Source organism: Magnolia sinica, chromosome 12 (genome assembly GCF_029962835.1).
Source record: "Magnolia sinica isolate HGM2019 chromosome 12, MsV1, whole genome shotgun sequence".
NCBI lineage: Eukaryota > Viridiplantae > Streptophyta > Magnoliopsida > Magnoliales > Magnoliaceae > Magnolia > Magnolia sinica.
Genome location: NC_080584.1, coordinates 3,990,728 through 4,013,034, shown reverse-complemented (window position 1 = coordinate 4,013,034; position 22,307 = coordinate 3,990,728). Strand labels below are relative to the sequence as shown.

Genomic DNA, 22,307 nt, shown 5'->3' with positions numbered 1-22,307 from the left:
CCACTGTAAGTTCAGACTTCACTGTTAGCCACCCCCACTAGGACGAGGCTAAAATTTGAACCCTAAGACTTATACAGCGTGTCACTGTTTGGATTTTGTATTCATGACATGGGTAGAGAGAGCACATGAAATCTCACCGAAAAAGCTACCATTTCTCTATGTATATTGTATATGCATATTTACAACCTCAGCGACAAAACCTTCTACATAACACACAACTTTCTAATAGTTTAAGTGGACATGAAATCCAACCTTTCTAGTGGATTCGCCCCAAAATGAGGCAAACTTCTGAATCTATCATTTTTTACTCATATTATGGGCCACATTACGGGCAAAAATTTCTAGCCAATAAATAGATGAATCATTATATCTAATTTTTACAAAAGGTGATATTTGTGATGAGGCTAACCTATTTGATGGATTGGAAGGTTGAAAGTTAACCGCTTGGTGGACCCTAAGTTATAGTAAATAGGGTAGGGTTTATCCAGCGTGTATCTTCGCCTTTTATCCTGAACGTAGATAGGCTACTCGACCACCCACTTGCTTTTCTTTTTCATTTTTTTTCTTTTTCTAATGGGTGCAAGGTCAATGGAAATGGCCGATGATGTTCGAGGATATTTAATTTGTACCAATCAAAGGCTAATATATATATATATATATATATATTAGGGGTCGAACACCTGGAACTTGCAATCTGCTACAAGTATTCATTTTCATCAGCGGGCCCCACTTTATAATGATCAGAACCGTAGACTAACGTAACCTTGTAGTAGCCGGGGCCACAAGTTTTAGATCAAGCTGAAATTTGTGTTTTCCTTTCATCCAGGTCTATATCAAATTAAAACATCACGATGGGTTGAAAGAATGCTTCAACGGTGTGTATCGTTATCACCACTGGTCCTGTGGTGTGGTTCAATTGAGCCTTGGATCTGCATCATTTTTGGGTTCATATCTTAAAATGATATGAAAAAAAAAAAAGATGAACGGCCTGAATAAAACCCAAGCGCCCCGGTGGGCCCCACAGAGCCCCGGCCTGGACCAATTTCCATCTACGCGGTGGCAGTACGCAATTCGCTTCCGTAAACTCATCATCACAATCTGGGCTACAGTGAACGGCTATGCTAGGTGGGGATGACCTTATAAACGGTTAAGATGGCACATAAACATCAGGCGGACCCAGTAATATTTCAACAGTAGAGATTCTTTTCCTATTTCTTCCCCCTCGTGTGTCGTGTATCCTACTTGAGTTTTGGATTGAGTTTTCGATCCGCATCATTTTCGATGAATCTATCCAAACATCACATAGTAGGGTGGGCCCCACCTACCAGCCTTCCGCAGCGAATCCGCATCCGGGCCGTACTACCAGAAACAGAAAACTACTCTTTTTGGAAACGGATTGGCTACTCCCCCTGACACCAGCTCCGTGGCTGATGGTCGGTGCTCTGTGGGCCCACCATGATGTATTTGTTTCATCCATTCCGTTCATCCATTTTTACAGATCATTTTATTTTTAAAACCAGAAAATTAGAGAATATAAATCTCAGGTGGACCACACCACATGAAAACATTAGTGATTGGATATCGACCATTAAAATCCTCCTAAGGCCCATTATATTGTTTATTTGACATCCAATATGTTGATTAGGTCATACAGGCCCAGATGAAGAAAAAAAACCAAATATCAGCTTGATCCAAAACTTTTATGGCCCCCAAAATGTTTTTAATGGTCGACCCTCTTTCCTGTGATGTGGTCCACTTGAGATTTGGATATACCTCATTTTTAACTTATACGTGGAATGATATGTAAAAACAGAAGAATAGCATGGATGAAGCACATGCATCATGGTGGGGCCCACATAGCACCGCCCATAAGCCATTGGCTGGTGTCAGGGGGAGTAGCCAATCCGTTCCCACTCTTTTTTGCATTATGAATGGGTGACATCATCATACACGGCATTTGCAAGCGATGACGCTCATCCGACTTCGCGCAACGGTGCCACCTATTCATGTGAGCCTTTTTCAAGCAAGTGGACACGCTCGTGCTTAAATCCACCGTCCTTTCTCTTCCACAGTTAGAAGCTATCTCCTCCCATTTCCCTTCTCCAACAAAAGAAAAAAAAAAAAAAAAACAATGGCTGATGATATCAAAAATCCAGATCCTTTCCTCGAGATTAAGCCTCTGCTTCCTCCACCAGCAGCAGGAGACATGGAAGAGATGAAGAAAACCCAAAAGGCCATAACCAAAGCAGAAGGAGATATAGAAGAGAAGGAGAAAACCCAAAAGGCCATAACCAAAGCAGAAGGAGATATGGAAGAGATGAAGAAAACCCAAAAGGCCATAACCAAAGCAGCAGGAGATATGGAAGAGAAGAAGAAAATCCAAAAGGCCATACGCAAAGCAGCAACAACTACAGTGTTTCTTTCTGCCGTCGGGATTATGGAGTACCTCTCTGTCGGGCTTCGTAGCAACACATACCCTGAATATCTCTATCTCATAGCCCTTTTCGCAGTTTTCTCATTTGGGTCTGCTATGCTTTTTCTGTCCTTTGTTTTTCCATGACTTCCCATCTGGGGATCGTGACTATGGTGGTAGAGAAGCGATACTAGTGCTTTTCTATCACAACTAGTATCTGATAAGTACGTTTTGATTTTCTTTTTCTTGGGTGTTGTTTCGGGTCTGTTATTTGCTGTCCTTTGTTTTTCCATGACTTCCCATCTCCGGATCGTGACCATGGTGGTGCAAAAGCGATACTAGTGCTTTTCTATCACAACTAGTATCTAATAAGTATGGTTTGATTGTCTTTATCTTGGGTGTTGTTTTGGTTTTCTGTTTCTACTATTAAAGGTTTGAATTCTACTATAAAGGTTTGAATATGGTATTTTCTTTTTGTTGGAGAGAGAGAGAGAGAGAGAGAGAGAGAGAGAGAGAATGTATGGGATTTTTGCGTTTTTGACGCTGTTATACCCGTTTGCGTCGGGATTTTTGTGGCAGCCGAAGAAAATCTTTACCTGGAGAACCCACCAGAAAAACAGATCTAGACCTTTGAAATTCCGTGTCCCCAAGTTCCGTCTTGATCGTCTGAACCGTCCAGAAGCAGCGGAATGTCGACATCTATGTTTTGTGTGGAATTGCCGGTATTTATGCCACCCATCTTCTCCAATCAAGAAAACCAACTGCAAGTTCTTGGATAAAAACTGATTTGAAATCAAAACCTACCATTGTGAGGCCCACCTCATCAATGTATGATCACCAGACTTCAACCAAGATCCGATCAGTAACTCAGATTCTGGAACCGGAGAGAGAGAGAGAGAGAGAGAGAGAGAGAAATCGGGTGCACTGAGTTGCAACTGAGCTTGCACCGAGTCGAGCTGAATTGGTGAGTTTGTCAGTAATCTCTATTTATGTAGTTTTGAGGGATAGAGAATGAGAGTTTGGATTAGGGTTTTGCATCTCGATTTATTTAGTTTTGAGGGAGACAGAGAATGAGAGTTAGGGTTAGGGTTTTGCAAACCATACTACAAAAAGGAAGGAGATATTCGTTTTCCCTTCCGAAAATCAACGATAGTCCGCAGAATGACTCAATATAATATACCTTCACCCTAACACCATCTATCAAACTTGTTCATAAGGCAAGTATAGCCAGGATGAAGGGAGATATCAAACATTAATGTGTTTGAAATTTTTGAATTTTTAAAAAAAATAAAAATAAATTATTTTACCCTTTTTTATATAAGATATATACACAAACACACATATATACAGATTTTTGACACTTTCTATCCACTCGCAACATGGGACACCTTTGAAAGTTGGAAGCCGTTCATCAGCTGTCTTACCGATTAGACGCCTCTTTTCATAAATGAAGCTGGCTCCATCATCAGATGGGCTGCACATACTTTCAATTTGAGTGTTGGTCGAGTCCTCTGCTGTATCTATGTTGTACATGTATATGACCAACTGATTGGGCAGAATGACTGGCTTTTCAGAGGAAGCATCCAAGTATTGGACTTAAAATTCTAGACCGCTTATTATTCGGGCCGGGCTTGATCGCATACAATAGCTCATCTGCTTAGCCGGCTTATTATTGCGTCGAGGCCTTTTTGCATGTCTATCAACTGGCAATCATTATCAATGAATCTGTTGATGAATTCGAGTGTAGGTTTAATGTTAATACATCCATCGCTTCAAATGTTAACCTTTCCTTTGATTTCATGGATTTCTTCATCGTCCTCGAAATTTTTATGTCAATTTTGAATTCTTTGTCACCTTCCATTAACAATTAAAGGACTCAACTATTTTTTTTTTTTTAAAAGGAGCTTTCCATATATGAACCGGCCAATTACATTCGGGGGTTCCCCGGGAGAAAAAGGACCCGGGGGACGCCTATCGTAGGATCAGGAAAATAAACAAAGCTCTATACAAAATTGAGAGGAGGAAGAACAGAAACTTAGCCTCGGCCCCTCTCGACTCTCGATCCTTCCCTAATGGAGCCGAGCCCCACCTTGTCTAGGAATAGCAGACCCCTAACCTTGACACCATAAGGTTACCCTGACGCAGAATGAGCGCGCGTCCTTGCTCCAAACTCCCCGTCCGACCCATCTGGTCGGCCACGATATTACCTTCTCTAAAAGTATGCTAGAACTTAAAATTGTCACTTCGCCTAATGTGGTTAATCCTCTTGATCCAGAACCCCCATTTCCAGCCGGGTTTAACGGAACCAGAGAGGAAATTGACCACCAGTTGTGAATCCAATTCCACAATCACATTCTTAAAGCCTCTACCTATACACAAATCGATACCGTCAAAAATGGCTCTGAGCTCCGCATTAACATTAGATCCCACTCCATAGCCAATGGAGAACGCGAAATGAAAATTTCCTTTGTTGTCTCTACATATGCCACCCCCACCAGAATTGCCAGGGTTGTCGAGGGACGATCCATCCACATTGAGCTTCACCCATCCTGGTTGCGGTTTGACCCATCTCACCACCGTGGGCGGGTGGTAGAGGCCATGAGATGACCTCCGACGACAAGCAGAGTGAGAAACCGAACTAAGCCTAACTGTGGCTCCTACATTAGCTGCTGGGCGAGTCAAAAGAACCAGACTGCCCTGTAAGCCTGCTGATACTTCCTCACCCAAATCACCATTGATAATGGACAACCACCATTTACCTCTGGCAATAATAGAAGCGGCCGATGGAGATACCTTCAAACACTGCGGCGTTCCTGCACTTCCAAATACTCCATAAGATGATAGACGGGGCCAGCTTATGCAACACTGATTTCGCTGAACCAGAAGCAGTGGCTGCCCACCACTGGGCTAATCTTACCTCAACCGACTCTTTCTCTAGAATGGGGACGTCAAACAATCTTCCGAAGAAGGACTAGGCGGCCACCGCAAGGTGTGGAAATGGATTCAAAGGAGTAGCCCTGCCGAGAATTGCTGCAACAACATACACACATTTGGACGTCATACTAACACCATGGGACTAGACAGCCTCGTCTACTACGATAGCTTTCATTAACACCCTCCAGGATAGCAGGGAGATTCTTAGAGGGAGCTTGCCATACTACACCCCACGCACCCAGCTTCTATTAGGCATGGGCGAGCGACATTTATCCCACGCCGAAGCAAGAGAAAACTGACCTGACTTCGAAAAAGGCCAAATAGGAGAGTCCATTCCCTCAGAAATGTAGAAGCCTTGCTGAAAAATGAAATTAATGACCCATCGAGGTAAGAAATTGAATGTTACCGAAGGAGGAAGAGGGCCATTCTTACCCAGCACTTGAGCCATTTTCAGTTGTAGAAGGGAGGCCGAAATAAGGGCGGAAGATAGAAGATGTAGCGGACCAAGACCAGTCCAATTATCTAACCAGAACTTGCAGTTGCCTTCTCCCAAATACCACTGAATGAAAGAATTCGCAACCGGGACTAAAGCATAAATTCACAAAACTAACAGGGTCGTGCAGCTCGGGCGAGGTTAAATCACGGGTGTATTTAGTAGATATAAAGGAGCTCCATAGACTCTTTGTCGACGAAAATCTGATCTCCCAGGCCATCTTCAAACGAAATGCAGACATGGTATCCTTAAGCTTCCTAGTGCCCAGACCCCCCCTCCTCTTTAGGGGACGCTATAGTCTTCCAGCTTTTCCAATGGCATTTGCTTTTACCTTCGTTCCAGCCCCAAAAAAATGCCGCAAATCTCTTCTCTAGGTCCTTCAGAACTATGGTTGAGATATGGACAGCCGCCAAGGAGTGGATGGGAATGCTGCTCAAAAAATGACGAATCAGGACAACCCTCCCAGCCTGCGATAAACATCTAGACTGCCAACCCCTGATATGCCCTTCCACCCTGTCCAGCAGCAGACGGAATAAAGTTTCCTTTAGTCTACCCATGGCCAAAGGGACTCCCAGATACGTGAACACCCCTAACGCCCTAGCAATCCCAAGAACCGATTCAATTGCTCTCACCCTAGATTCACCCAGCTTGGGAGAGTGAAGGAAAGTGCTCTTCCCAAGGTTAACTTTTTGCCCCAAGCCTTGCTGATAACCATCAAGGAACGACTTCAAAGTCTTCAAGGATGCGAGACCCCCGTTGAAAAATAATAGCGTGTCATCTGCGTAAAGAAGATGGGAGACTATAGGACAACCGGTCCTAAGCTTGAACGGCTTACAACGACCTTGGATGCATAAAGATTTAAGACCTCGGCTAAGAACTTCAGTTGCAATAATGAACAAATTAGGCGAGATCGGATCTCCCTACCGCAGCCCTCTTGAGGACTTGAAGAAACCTGAAACCTCCCCATTAACAAGTACCAAGAACCAAGAATTAGCCGAGCATTTCTCAACTAGCGCGATCCATGAGGAACAGAAACCGAATATGGATAAAACCTGCTTTAGAAAATACCAATCTAGCCTATCATAGGCTTTTTCCATATCCAACTTAAGCACAATATTACCACCTCGAACCTTTCTATTTAAATCTCTGAGAAGCTCCTGGGAAATAGCAATATTTTCTGCAATTGACCTACCTTGCATAAAAGCCCCTTGTTCTTCAGAAATCAGGAGCGGCAGAACATGGCTCAGCCTGGTTGCAATAACTTTAGAGAACAGCTTGTACAGACAGTTACAAAGGCTGATCAGCCTAAAGTCCGAGAATTTCTTAGGCGAGGCCGCTTTAGGAACAAGACATATCAGGACATTAGTGACTTCATAAGCCGAAGCTGTCGGTTGTTAGTTAGGACATTAGTAACTTCCTCCATGTGTCCACATGCTCCAACTTTCTTCTATGTTGGAGCCTCTCTACTTAATTAGTGAGATTTTCTACTGCTTACGTGAATTGATCAACCCGCTTTGTATGTGTGTGGATTAATTGGATTGCTTGTACAAACTGCTTTGTGTCACCTTATTTGAAGCCATTAGAATATGATATAGAGTTGATAATTACCCAACGATCACCCTCTTTAATACTAAAATAGAGTAATCTAATTATTAAATCAATAAGATCATGACACCTAAATTACAAAGAAATGAACAAGAGTACACCCATAAGAATATTGGAATAGGTAAGGGGAGAACTTTATTAATATCAAACTTATTCTCTCATGATATTTAAGAAAAACTGACACTTTAAAAATATTAGAATGACCAACTCTGCACACCACTTCCATTTTTTTTTTAATAGACTCTAAGTGAATCTCTAATGAGATTTTTTCCAACTAACAGATTAACTCTAAATCATTCATAGTTGACTTTTTTCTTTTCTTTTCTTTTTTTCCCTCTTTCTGGAGAAAGGTTGGGAGCTCACCACGTATAAATTTGTTACTCAAAACAACAATAGCTATACATTCATTCAGGTGGGTGCCACAAAAAAATAGTAAACAGCCCTCACCTATCATATATCCACTGCAACATGGACAAACAAGGACAGGGCCATGCCAAAAAACCTTTCTCAGCCATACCAAACCAACCTGATCAGGCGCCCCAATCTCACAGGACCTCTGCCTTAAGCATGCCATCCCAGAAACAATCCGCAATAATAAACACTGAAGCATTCAAACAAAGCTACAAAACAGCCTCCCAACTCCATCAGTCTACATCGATCCAATGAAGCTGCTACCACCACCTCTTCACACCCATCAAGACCCTTGTTGCATCAAGGGCTAAGGCAGCATGCATGAAAAACCAACAACTCTTTGGGCACCCAATAGATCATTGGCAAGACCGGAATCCGCAAACTCAAACTATACAGCGGCCAACAGTAGAATGACAAAAGAAACAATGCAGGATCTCCGAAAACATAACCACCTTAGGGAGTACCTTCTTCGCATAGCTAGCTCTTCTCACTGATGGCATTAGCTAAGCGGGAGGATGTGAAACACTTGTGCAACTGCCACTCCTCAACACACAAAATGACACCAGCCCCTTGACCTGTTTTGTACTCCCTAAACAAAATTCCAAGACATTGCTGGTTGCTTGGGAATCTAGCATCGCCCAATTTTCAGGCCTTGAAACAGTCCCAACAACATCTCTGAGCTCCTAATCTTTGAATCTTCTTCTTCTTTTTTTCTTTTTCTTTTTTTTTTTCCCATGATAAAAGAGGCTTCAGATAGATATAGATAGTAGGGCCATAGCCAAGCACAGACAATGTTATTCCAAGTCACAGACAATGCCGCCCTCACAACAGAGACCGCACTGACCAACAGACAACAAAATTGCCATTGCACTGTAGTCTGACAACGAACCACATCAAACAAGCAGCAGCTCCACCTCAACAACTGCGCAACTGCTACTATAAAATTCTAGATGTGGAAGCCAGACAGCCACCAGCGATCCAACTTCTTTTCTTCTTTTTTTGTTGATAGGCAAAGCACTGGTAGCCCTTGTTTTGGGAGGCAAAATCACATACGACTTCAAATCAAGCTAATAATAGTAAAACGAATGAAGAAAATCATCTCCATGACATCTCTAAATCAGCCCCTCATATATTTAATTATATTTTTAAATTAACTTTCATTTCTTTCAAAAATAGTAAATTGTAAATTTTGATTTAGGCTCCAAAATGTATAAATAATAAACAGTAAAAAAATTAGCACATGTTGGTTCTTAAGGTGGACTATGGGCCTTTCTCATTGTTGGGGCTCTACAGTGGGCCTAGGTGAGCTTAAGTTGGTTGTGGGCCTAAGTAGGCCATCAGCCTACATCACTTCAGCTCGGATTTTGAATTGTCTAAGCCGGGCCTGATGACTCAAGTCTATTCGAAATTTTGTTTTTGCGTGGCCCATGTCCAGCCTATTGATAGCCATACCATGCCCTCTCATCTTTCAAGCTCAAACCCACTCCCTCATCTCTCTGTTTCTCTCATTTTTCCAAGCTCTAACCTAGCTCTCTCTCTCTCTCTCTCTCTCTCAAGAACTCAAGCTTGGGCTTTGGCTTTGGCATGGCATAGGGCTAGTATAAAAATCTCATGCCGGACTATTTTATCTTGTTATAAGCTTGGGCCGAACTTCAGCCTATGTTATAAATTGCAGGCCAGGTTTGGAAAGAGCTTGGCACAACCCTAATCCAGCCAGTTTGACACCCTATCCATAGGGCAACATGGGTAGTTTAATGGTGTGTGGTTTGGATTTGGTTTGTCCATTGGAATGCCCTAATGTCTCAGTTAGTTGTTTATAAATGTTGGTGAAACGCACGGAAACAAACCCAAATTCAATCAAACAAGACGAAATCAATCGCAAACTAAACACATAGAGAACACACAAATTTTATGTAAAAAAATCCATACGGAAAAAAATCACAGTACAAAATGACGAGTAATCTACTATGAAACAATATTATAAGAGATGGATGGACTTACTAATCCAAACAACTCCAAAATCATTTCTCAAACCCTAGCTTTGCTATAAAACACCTTAAGAACGCCTTATAATTCACTTATAATACACTAATCCCGATTGCACCCGATATATATACTATCACAACCGGAATTAGAAATAAATTGTGCACTCATGTCGTTATGGGCGCGTCGCCGATGGGACCTTCGATGGCATCGACAACTATCGAAGACTAGTCGATGGTATCGAGTAACAACTCCAAATCTGTCCAGCAAGCAACTAGAATTTTTTGGATTTTCTCGATAGCATCGAGCGGTCTATTGATAGCATTAACAGACCCATTTATCTTAATCCAATTGAAGACATTTGGCAACAATTTTCACCATGGATTCAATCTTCATGATCTATTGCTACACTATATCATTACCATGTCTAATTGTCTTCCATTATACCTTCACTGTCGCGTCTCATACACACTCAATCTTCATTAGCCTTTTCCAAGCCTAGAGAAGTAGCATAGAACTTGAACTTTTCTGTAGGAACAATCTTTGTAAGCATGTTGGCCGAGTTCACACTTGTATGGATCTTCTCTAGAGTCGCACCGCCTTCCTCAAGCACTTGTCAGATAAAATAATGATAAACATCAATATATTTAGTACATAAGCGATAAATAGAGTTTTTCGCCAAATTAATGGAGCTTTAACTGTCACAATTAAGCGGCACAACCTCCTATTAAAGCTCAAGATGATTTATCATTCCTCTCAATCAAACACCTTCTTTGAACACCTCCATCACTGTCATATACTCAGCTTCAATTGTGTAAAGAGAAACAATAGAATGAAGCTTCGACATCCAACTGATCACCATTCCTGCTAACACAAATGAGTAATCAAAAGTCAACCTTCTATTGTCGACATGTCCTTCATAATCGGCATCCACATAGCCTACCAATTTGTCTTCTGACTTTTCAAGCATTAAGTCATAGTCTATTGTACCTCATATATAGTGAAATAACTATTTCACTGGTTCTTAATATTACTTGCTAGGGTTAGCCATGTATCTATTTACAACACCTATTGCATATGAAATATCCAATCTCGTAGAGACCATGACATACATCAAACTGCCAACGACGTTCAAATAGGGACATTACTTACTTTTCTTCATCTGTATTAGGACATATATATGAAGAAATCTTAAAGTGAGCAGCACGGGGTGTGCTAACTAGTTTCGCCTTGTCCATATATACTGAAATTAACTAAGACATTCTCAAGATATTCTTCATATGATAATCGTAGCCTACTCCTCTTTATATCTTTATGAATTTCTATGTCGAGAATTTTTTTTACAGCCCATAAATCTTTCATTTTGAATGTCTCTAACAATCGATTTTTCAATTATTGATCTAATCAGATATGTTATGGCTAACAATAAGCATACCATTTACGTATAATACCAGTACGATGAACTGTCCATCATTGATAGATTCAATGATCATATTTACTTTTAGTAAATCGATAACTCAACATAAAAGTATTAAACATTTTGTACCACTGCGTAGGCGACTGTTTCAGGCCGTATAACAAACTCCTTAACCTGTAAACTTTATTCTTTGGCCCCTTTAACTAAAACCCTTTTGCTTGCTTCATATAAATCTGCTCTTCCAACTTTGCATGTAGAAAAGCAGTCTTCATATCAATCTATTCCAATTTTAAGTTGTATTGAGTAACCAGTGTCAATGCAAATCTAAGAAACACCCGCTTGACCACAGGCATAAAAATTTCACTAAAGTTGATACCCTCCTTTTGTGTATACCATTTTGCTATAAATCTCACATTTTATCTATCATACTTTTTTATATAAATCCACTTATAACCGATCATTTTACGCTTCACTAGAAGCTCCACCAGCTCCCGTGTTTCATTTTTGTATAGAAAGTCTATCTCGTCATGCATGACCACTATCCACTTCTCATCATCTGGATTATCCAATACTTCATGGAGGGTAGACGAATCTCATCTCATCTATAATAAGGGTGAATGAAATATTCGAGTCATCTTTATATCTGGCTAGTAATTTGCAATCTCTCAATCGATTTCTTCTGAGAGGTGGTTATTACAAGTGTTATTACCTCTGTCTGCAGCTCAGGCTCTACCTGTGTATCAACTATTTCAATCTTTAGATCAATAACCGCTGATTTCTCCAGTTCAATATGTTTGTCCTTGTTGAACAATGAATCTTCATCATACCTGACATCTTGGCTAATTATGATTTTTCGAGTGACGTGGTTGTATAGCATATATCCCGTCACTTTATCACTATAGCCTACAAAAGTATATATACTTATTCACCCTTTGGTCCAACTTATCTCTCTTAACTGACAGTACATGAGAATAAGCATCACAACAAAAAATCTGTAATTATGAGTAGTCGACATCATGATTATTTCACACTTCTTCTAGAATCTTACAATGTATTGGTGTAGACGGGGATCAATTTACTAGGTAACAAGCGATGTTAACGGCCTAAGTTTATAACTCATTACCCAATCTAACATTGCTCAACATACTTTGGGCTCTCTCTAAGAGAGTCCAATTCATTCGTTCCATTACACCATTCTGCTAAAGTGTGTGACTTACTGTATTGTGTCTTACAATCCCTTCATCTTTACAAAACTGATTGAATTCCTTTTAAGTGAATTCACCTCCATTGCTGTCCTTAGAATTTTCGGTTTCTGCCATGTCTGCTTCTCAACCATTGCCTGCCACACCTTTAATGTGGCAAATTCTGTCCTTAGATTTTTCAGTTTCTGCCATATCTGCTTCTCAATCATTGCCTTCCACACATTTAATGTGGCAAATACATTGGATTTATTTTTCAAGAAATAAACTCACACTTTCCTGAAGTAGTCATTTATGAATGAAACAAAAAATGATGGCCCACCAGTAGAAGCAACGGATGATGGGCCCATACATCTGAATGCACATACTCTAGGACACCCATACAAATATGTATTTCAGTATTAAAAGTTAGTTGTGAAATTATTTACCATATATACAATGCTCACATTTATGAAAATCAAAACTTTTAAATGCAAGAATGAGAGAATGATCAGAAAGTACTTTTATACCGTGCTTACTCATATGGCTTAGACGCACATGCCACAAATGTGCCGATGTGGACTCTACTACAAACGCTGCAACTCTACCCAATACGATGTTTTCAATTAACTTGTAAAAGTTGTTGTTCCTCTGTACTTTCATTATTACAAGTGCTCCTTTAGAAACTTTAAGGATCATATCAAAATCTATGAACTTACACCCAAGTGCCTTTAATGCCTGAAGAAAGATCAAGTTCTTCCTGAGGTCAATAACATATCTCATATTCGTTAGAATATGTTCCACCCCATTGAATATTTCAATACGCACTGAACTGATTCTAACAACCTTACAGGTAATGTCATTTCTCATAAACACCCGTCCATCATCACACTCGTTGTAACTAGTGAACTAATCTCGTTAAAAAGTCATGTGATATGAGGCCCACCGTATCCAAAACCCATGTATTACTAAGATACGTTGATTTGGATACAGTGAAAACATCACCACCATCAACTTCTTCGTTAGATTCTATTGTATTGGCTTCCTTCGATGTATTATTAAACTTCTTTCCCTTATATGCCTTAGGATTTTGATAGTTCTTTTTCATATGCCCTATAATTTTCCAATACTTCATCTTGACATTCCCTTTTGATTTGGCTATAGACTAAGAATTCTCATTCACCTAACAATCAACGCATCGATAGAGGTACCTTTGCCACTGTCATTCCTTCTCAATTGCTTCTCATGAAGGGCTGAGATGACAGTTTCAACATCGATGGTATCTCTACTGTAGATTAGAGCATCTACGAGATTCTGGTAAGACAGTGGAAGCGAAGTCAACATAATAAGGATTGATCTACTTCTCTGATCTTAACTTCCGCATTCGTTAGTCTATAAAGCAATTTGTTGAATGTGCTTATGTGTTCATTGATATCAGATCCCTCTATCATCTTAAGAATATAAAACTATTTTTTAAGATACAAACGATTGTATAAAAATTTCTTCATGTAAAAAGTATCTAGTTTCGTCCATTTCCTTGAGGCGTTCTTTTGATACAGGACGTTGTAGAGAACGTTACCTGCTAAACACAATTAGATCAAAATTGTAGCCCTCTCATTAAGTTCATCACACTCTTTATCACTCATAGATACATGACAATTCGCCTTACCAAGGAGAGCACATTACAATCCTTGTTGAACTAAAAGACCTATCATCTTAACCTTCTATAATTAAAAGTTGTTTCTACTCGCGAATTTCTCCGTTTTGTATTGATGTTAGACCCTTTCATCGACATGTTTCAGATTGAAACTCAAAATCTCAACGTTATCTCTAATAACACTAGTTGGGGATCATGCGAAAGCAAACCTAAATTCAATCAAACGAGACAAAATCAAACGCAAACAAAACACACAGATAATACATAAAGTTTACATGGAAAAATTCTCATGGGAAAAACCACAATATAAAGTGACAAGCAATCCACTACGAAAAGTTATTACAAGAAATGAATGGACCTACCAATCTGAACAACTCCAAAATTCTTTTTCAAAACCCTAGCTTTGTTGTAGAATACATTAGGAACGTCTTAGAATTCATTTAGAATACCCTAACATTGATTACACCCGAGATATATATATATATATATATATACTATCACAGTCGGAATTAGAAACAAATTGCACACTTATGTAGTTCTGCGCGCGTCATCGATGGGACCACTAATGGCATCAACAGCCATAAAAAAAATTAGTCAATGCATCGAATAGCAACTCCAAAACTGTCTAGTAAGCAACTGAAATTATTTTAGATTTTTTTGATGACATTGAATAGTCTGTTGATGCATCGACAAACCCTTTATCTCAATCAGATTGAAGACATCTGACAACACTAAAGAGAAAAAGTTTGATACTCCACCAAAGTGTGATGAATGATACCCATATAGCATACAAGTAATTTAAAATTTTAAATTAAACTGATCAATTTATAGCTCCCTGTTTAGATGTGTCAAGGATTACAAGAAATTTAAAATTTTAAATTAAACTGTTCAATTTATAGCTCCCTGATTAGATATGTCAAGGACCACAAGTTACGCTTGTTCAATTATCCTACTCTCAGATTGCAGACATTTATTAGATGGTCAAAAATCAAAATTATCCAATGGTCCTACTTCAAGAAACAAGTGCCCACCATCCATGGGATTGTTCAAACAATCTTATTACAGGACAGTCACTTAAAAAAGGTAGATTCCACACCGCAGCTAGTTTTATTTGAGTTACTTTACGACACGTACGTGGAGTTTCTGGGTGCCTAAGTACCCAGCGACATATTCTTTCCAAGTATCAAATAATTCACCGGTTGAAACTAGGGCTGTCAACGGGCGGGAGGGTTAACTTGGGCCCAGAATTAGAACCTTTGTGGTGGGGCCTGATGGGCCCGTCCCTATTTTAAACTTTGATATTAGATGGCCCGTGACAAAATCTGCATAGTGATCCAGACATGACGGGATTTAATTGAGCCACGTTCTACTGCAAGAGATTGACTGATGGAGTACATGAATTGTGTAATGAGGAGCATGGTGTGGATACTCTTTAGGGCCCACCATTACGTACATATTTTATCCACATTGTCCATCCATTTTTCTGCTCATTTTAGGACATGAGCCCAAAATTGAAGCATATCTAAAGCTCAGGTGGACCACACTATAGGAAAGAGTTGTGATTGAATGCCCGACGTATTTTCCTTCTCCCTTCGTCCTGGTCTGTGTGGCCTTATGAACAGGTTGGATGGCTAATAAACATTATCCTTAGTAAGGTTTCAATGGTGGTTGTCATTTTCTCTACTGTGTTTCCTGTGGTGTGGTCCACTTGAGCTTTGAATTTGCTTCATTTTTAGGTTCATCCACTAAAATGAGCTGGCAAAATGGCCAGATGGTGGCCTGCATAAAACACTTACATCATGGTGAGACCCACGGAGTATCAACACCACTCTAACTCTGCACATAGGCAAGCTCCTCAGCTACAAAATCTGCTTCCTCACTACAAAATCCGGCTTCCAACATAACGGCTTTCTAACATGCTTTACATGGGGACCATCTCTTACATTTGGACAAGGTGGAATCTCTATCCAAACCAAAATCATTAATTAGAATAGGATTATCTCCTAAATCAGAACTGATACCGTGAGGCTAGACATGGTGAGATTTGATTTGTCCAGCTCATGTGAAGTCAGTGAGCAAGTACTCCACTGAACCACTTTCAAACGGGAGTGGATTAGGCCAAGAAGAGTAGCAGTATTAGAGCCGGGCACGGTAAGAATCGACTTGGCCAACTTGTTCAAATCTGAACCGAGTTAGTGAGTCGATCTGAATCGAGTTGACTTCGTCCAATCCAAACTCAAAACGATCGAGTTGAGTTCGAGTCAACCAGTAACTTGATTCAACTCGACCCGAAATCCAACTCGGTATTGACTCAAGTCGATCCGAAACTCAACTCATATATATATATATATTAGATCTAAGATGGCATGTAGTTGATGGAGATGTTGCATATTTGACAAGTGAATCTAGATTTCAAGTTGTGATTTCAGCCCATGGAGACCCAAAGCACTCTATCTGTGTGACTCGGTGCCGACTCGACCCGACTTGGTACTTGTGAACGTGTCAGACTCGGTCTGGATTAGTTCAGGCTAGACCCAGACTCAAATCGGGTCAAGTATGATGGACTCGGTACCGGTTCGGGTCGAGTTCAAGTCATGACTATTTCAAAACCGGATCGAGTCAGGTCAGCCCTAACTCAGTCTGACTCGACTCGATGCCCATGCCCAGCTCTAAAGACCATAGCGGGTGAGGCCCTGACCATGGCATATGTGCTGTATGTCCATGCCATCCATCCATTTTCCAGATCATTTTAGAGTGTGAGCTCAAAAATGAAGTAGATCCAAATCTGAAGTGGACCACACCACAAGAAATAATATGATTGAACGCCCACCATTAAAAACTTTTTAGGGCCCACCGTAATATTTATTTACCATCTAACCTGCTGATAAGGTCACACAACCTGGATGAAGTGAAAACACTGACATCAACTTGATCCAAAACTTTTGCGGCCCACAAGAAATTTTTAATGGTCAATCACTATTGTATTGTCTCCTATATAGTGGTCCACCTAAGATTTGGATCTACTTCATTTTTGGGGTTCTACTCTAAAATCATCTCAAAAAACGGATGAACAGTGTGGATATACAATTCATATATCACGTTAGACCCTATGGATGGAGCAGCACCTAATCTGCTCCCTTTCAAACATGGTTTTGAATGGCATGTGGCCCAATAAAATCTCCCCACGTCAGGACTTCACCCAACTCTCATTTCCCCGGTCTCACCGAATCTGCTCCCTCCTAAATCTAGTTTGTGTTTACAACCCACTTACCGAAGGGAACGCCACCTTGAAGATGTCTTCTGGGCTAGCTTCATGTCTTTGATTCTCCCACAGGCACCATGGAGACCGACACATCTACGTGATCATCTGGGACGTTGATGACTGTGGCCCACCGTAATCTCAGCCACTGTTTTTGCTAGAGGGATATGGCCATGGAGTAGATAGGATGATGAGAGGAGGAGAGGCTTTGTGGTGTAAGGTGAGGCAGAATTCAGTCTTTTGTCTTACACAGAGACTTTTATGAGTTTGGGTGTCGGCAATTTGAGTATAGACTTATTATGTTAGTTCTACACCATTTAAAAATTGATGTTAACTATTAAATTATAAAGATGGAATAATTTTATGGCAATCTAGACCGTCCAAATATCTGAATCAATGTTTTGGGAAGAAGATTTAAACAATTACACTTGGAAGATAATATTAGCCGTTTGATTTTATTTTATTTTTTCGTTTGAATAAGGACCAATCACATAGTTCTGATTTCTTGATCAGTGTAATTTTAGATACATGAACCATCCACAGTGGGACCCTCAGTTTTAATGGTCTGGATGTCTTATGGATGATCTCATCTGAGGAGGATGAGCCACTCAACATGCGCGGATGTACGTGTCCTACCCCGCAGTATCCAGCTGGGATCGAGCAGGAGCTTTGAGCGGCCACCATGATGTATGGGTCTATCCAATTTTTCGTATCATTTAAAGGAATATGCCCAAAAATAAGGCAGATCGAAGGCTCAAGTGGACCACACCACGGGAAGAAGTGAAGATAATGATTCTCACCGTTGAAACTTTTCTAGGGCCCACCGTGATGTTTATTTTCCATCCAACCTATTCATAAAGTTACATAGACATGGATGAAGAGAAAACACAAATATCAGCTCCATCTATAATTTCTGTGGCCCCCAAGAAGTCTTCATCTATAAGAGTTTAATCCCCATTGTGTAGTTTACTTGGCCTTTGATCTGCCTCATTTTTCCGATTGTATCCTAAAATGATACGAAAAAATGGATGGACGGTGTGGATAAGACCCATACGTCCCGGTGGACACTCAAATCTCCTGCCCGTTACCAGCTGGAGATGGGCGGGGCTGGACGCAATCCCGTCTGCGCTCAACGTCCATTTTAAAGGCAAGACGTTCGGTGCGAAGGTGCCCGGATTCGTGAGGCGAGGGAACACCTATTTCCGTGACGCGTTGACCTTTTTATTCACATTTATGTATTGTTTTTGTATATCCAAACCGTCCATATGTTTTGAAATATTATTTTAGTTTATAAAAATAAAAATTAAATAAAAAAATTTCTTAAGTAGACCGCACCATAGGAAAGAGTGTTGATTGAACGATCACCATTAAAAACTTCGGACGGCCCACTGTAATGTTTATTTGCATCTAACCTGTTTATAAGGTCATACAGACCTGAACGAAGAGAAAACACAAATATAATCTTCTTGATCCAAAACTTTTTTAATGGCCCACGAGAAGTTTTTGAAGCTTTTAAAGCACTCAAACATACACGTGGCGTAGAGTATCTCAAATAAAACCAGCTATGGCGTGGAATCTACCATTTCAAAGTCAAGGTCGGAAGATGAGGTTTGTGCAAAGAATCCCGGGAATGGTGGACGCGGATTAGATAACGTCACAAAGTTACGTGGGCCCCACTGTGATGTATGTATTGTATCCACACCATCCATCCATTTTAAGATATTATTTTAGGGCATGAGCCAAAGAATGAGGCAGATAAAAATCTATAGTGGACCCCACCATAAAAAACAGTGGAAAGAGTGATTCCCACCATTAAAACTATTCTTATGCCCACCGTATGTTTATTTGAAATCCAACCTGTTCAGAATTTAAAAAAGACACGGAAGAAAGGAAAACACAAATATCAGCTTGATGTAAAACTTTTATAGCCTTTAAAAGTTTTTAATGGTGGGCGTCACTGTCCTACTGTTTCTGTGCTGGGTCCACCGGAGCCTTGGATTTAACTCATTTTTTAGATCTTGCTCTAAAATGATCTCTCCTAACGGATGAAATGCGTGTACGTCATGGTGGGGCCTACGGAACTTGATGTAGAGCGGGTCGCGGACAGTTTCATGGCCAAGATGGATCAGAAAAGGCTCGGTCGACGACAGAAGTGATCCGGACCATCGGACCTTAGATCGGGCGTATCTCGCAATCCGGAATGAGTTAGCTGACGTAAAATATATGATTTTGGGGTAGAACGAGCTGCTTTAGCCAACCAACCCTGCTATGCCGGGTTGCGCCGCCCGAAATTACGAAAAACCCCTTGATTGACGGTCGTTTCCCTGTTTTAATTTCGTTTTTACTATAAATAGTAAGTTTTAGTTTGATTATAACTCTTCATCCGTTGGGCTTTAGGAGTTGCGCCCAACATGAAAAGAGCTTAGAATAATTAGGGGAACGGTTTGGTGAAGCCAAATAGGACACTTACTATTTTTGGCCGAAAACCTTGCGCACTAGTAGACATCACGACCGTCTATAAATAGTAAGTTTACTATTTATAGTAAGTCCCGGATTCTAGGAGTTTGAGTTGTAGTTTGATTATGATTTCTTTCTCATTGCTTGATACCCTTATTTAAAGGGTTGTGAACTCGATTTTAATCATTCATCAATCAATTTTAAATTTATTAGAATTTATTTCTATTTTCTGCTTTCTTTCCTCGTGGATTCGAGAAGTCTCAGTGAGGAGTCCAGAGAAGTTCCGTGGATTCGGAATAGTTATCCTCTTGAGGAAGACGGTGTTCGACCTCACGTCCTCCCCTGCGTCAGAACTGGGTGACGTCACTTCAGTGGCAGCGAGTCTCCTGCTCAACCTGTCAGTAGCTAATCCGTGCCCGTGAATGGTAGGCAAGGGACAGGAGCTATGAGGGCCTACTCAACCTGCCAGTAGCTAATCCGCGCCCGTGAATGGTAGGCAACGGACAGGGGCTATGAGGGCTTATCATGATGAGTAGGATTTATCCACATCGTTCATCCATTCTGCCATTTCATTTTAGGGTAGAAGCCCAAAACGAGTCAGATTCAAGGCTCAAGTGGAGCATACCGCAGGAAGCATGGGTTTTATACACACCGTGATGGTTAATTGCCATCTAACATGTTCATGTGGTGTAGCTCACTTGGGTTAATTTTTCCAGTCCTGTTATACCCTGGCCTTTAGTAACTGATGGATTGAGTGATCCTGAGATCGAGTGCCCATGTGGTGTGGGTGTGTGTGGTGTGAGTGTGTTGAAAAAAAAAAAAAGAAGAAGAAAAAATGGGCCCACGTTCTGGTCTAGATGGCCCGTAGTGTGACTTGATCGTGGCAGGAGCTCATATGGACAGTTTAGATTTTGTATCCTTAGAACCATTTTTCATTTTCTTGATGATAAAAATGTCCATATGCCACAGCAGCCACTCTTGCGGCAAGCTCTCGTCTTGACAAATGAAAGGGTCCTTTTAAAAGATAACGGCAGGCTCTTGTATTGAAAAATGAAAGGGTACCTTTAAAAGATGACGTAAGCCCCACTAAAAATGGAAATTTGGTCCAACCTTAGTCGTTTGAACTATTCATTTTAATCAAACAGTCATGAATTTACAAAAGATATTTTTCAGTATTTTATTTGAAGATATATGATACTACACTAACTTTGTGCGTTAATTCTGAACTCTTTTCAAACGGTTTGAATTTATCCACATTAGACATGGATGAATTCAAAATGTAGGGTCCTTCTGTGGTCATTTCTTGAACTATTCATTTTAATCAAACAGTCATGAATTTACAAAAGATATTTTTTAGTATTTTATTTGAAGATATATGATACTACACTAACTTTGTGCGTTAATTCTAAACTCTTTTCAAACGGTTTGAATTCATCCACATGAGACATGGATGAATTCAATATGTAGGGTCCTTCCATGTCAGGTCTGCTGATATTCACTATGGACTACAGACAATTGGTATTTGTACGGCTGTAGTCCACTTCTCCTATAGACGTAAAAAAAATAAATTCCATCCAAGCTTCAATGAAATTCAGATCACTCTTACATTTAAAAAGAGTTTTTCTTTGAAGTTTTTCGTCTACAACCTCCAAAGTGGAAGTTATGGTGAACAGAGGTAAATTTTTTTATTTTTCTTTATTGTCTTTGTCGGTGTGCATGAATGATGGGAGTTTGTGAAAGATAGGAGGGTGTGGTAGTTCCTTTTTAAATGTTGTTGATTTTTCTTATTGTATGAATGTTGGAAATTTGTTAAAAGGAGGAGGGTGTGGGGTCTCTTTTTTGTTGTATGAATGGGGGGGACCATATGGATCGCAAATATTCAATACAGAGCGGTGATATTCACTGTGGACCGCGATTATTAATAGTGGTCTGCTGATATTCACTATGGACTGTAGACGATTGGTATTTGTACGGCTGTAGTCCACTTCTCTTATAAACGTAAAAAAAAAAAAAAATAAATAAATAAATAAATAAATAAATAAATAAATTTCCATTCAAGCTTCAATGAAATTCAGATCACTCCTGCATTTAAAAAGAGTTTTTCTTTGAAGTTTTTCGTCTACAATCTCCAAAGTGGAAGTTATGGTGAACAGAGGTAAATTTTTTTATTTTTCTTTATTGTCTTTGTCGGTGTGCATGAATGATGGGAGTTTGTGAAAGATAGAATGGTGTGGTAGTTCCTTTTTAAATGTTGTGGATTTTTCTTATTGTATGAATGTTGGGAATTTGTTAAAAGGAGGAGGGTGTGGGGTCTCTTTTTTGTTGTATGAATGGGGGGGACCATATAGATCGCAAATATTCAATATAGATCAGTGATATTCATTGTGGACCGCGATTATTAACAGTGGTCTGCTGATATTCACTATGGACTACAGACAATTGGTATTTGTACGGCTGTAGTCCACTTCTCCTATAGACGTAAAAAAAATAAATTCCATCC

General features: G+C 40.1%; 1 long non-coding RNA gene across 1 annotated transcript in view; it reads right to left on the bottom strand.

Moving 5' to 3' along the window:
• The window catches only part of LOC131220813 (uncharacterized), an 84,054-nt gene extending 66,464 nt beyond the window's left edge, over positions 1-17,590 (bottom strand). The window contains exon 1 of the long non-coding RNA XR_009158833.1: positions 17,363-17,590. This is a non-coding gene — a long non-coding RNA (uncharacterized LOC131220813). The remainder of the gene's footprint in view (positions 1-17,362) is intronic.
• Between the last annotated feature and the right edge of the window lie 4,717 nt (positions 17,591-22,307).